Genomic DNA, 498 nt, shown 5'->3' with positions numbered 1-498 from the left:
AAGCTGTCAGCCCTCATGGATGGGAGGGACACAACCGACCAGTCCTGCCGTAGAGGAGCGACGCACAAGAGGAGGCACCGTCACCACCAAGTGTGTTAGGAAAAATTCACTTCCCGCTACGCGGTTAACACAAGCGAATCGAAACGGTGGCAGTTCACTCCACAGAGCGTCTCACCTGCCTCACGACAGACAGGCCTCCTCAACAACCGCCTCTGCTTTAACTAAACACTTCCCCTTTCCCTCTTCAACGGAGGCGGCTGATTTCAGACACGTCACGATTCTAGGAAAGGTCTCCTAACACAGCGGTCCTTCCTCAGCGGGCCAGGAAGGCAGCACGCTTCCAGCAGAGCTCTGGATGCCAAGCCAGGCTCTGGCCAGCCACCACTGCACCCCCGCCAAGGCGCCACCGCCCAGCAGCTCACCGACAGACCCCCTGGGTCAGTGTCCGTGCACAGAATAGCAAAGAAAAGGCTTCTCAACTCCCCCAGGCCCAGGCAA

At 58.6% G+C, this 498-nt stretch overlaps 1 protein-coding gene across 1 annotated transcript in view; it reads right to left on the bottom strand.

Annotated features, from left to right (window-relative positions):
• The window catches only part of KATNB1 (katanin p80 (WD repeat containing) subunit B 1), a gene marked incomplete at its 3' end in the record, with an annotated part of 12,428 nt that overhangs the window by 2,207 nt on the left and 9,723 nt on the right, over positions 1-498 (bottom strand). The window lies entirely within an intron of this gene.

Source organism: Buceros rhinoceros, unplaced genomic scaffold (assembly GCF_000710305.1).
Source record: "Buceros rhinoceros silvestris isolate BGI_N320 unplaced genomic scaffold, ASM71030v1 scaffold15855, whole genome shotgun sequence".
Classification (NCBI taxonomy): Eukaryota; Metazoa; Chordata; class Aves; order Bucerotiformes; family Bucerotidae; genus Buceros; species Buceros rhinoceros.
This window is presented reverse-complemented; position numbering and strand designations above follow the sequence as displayed.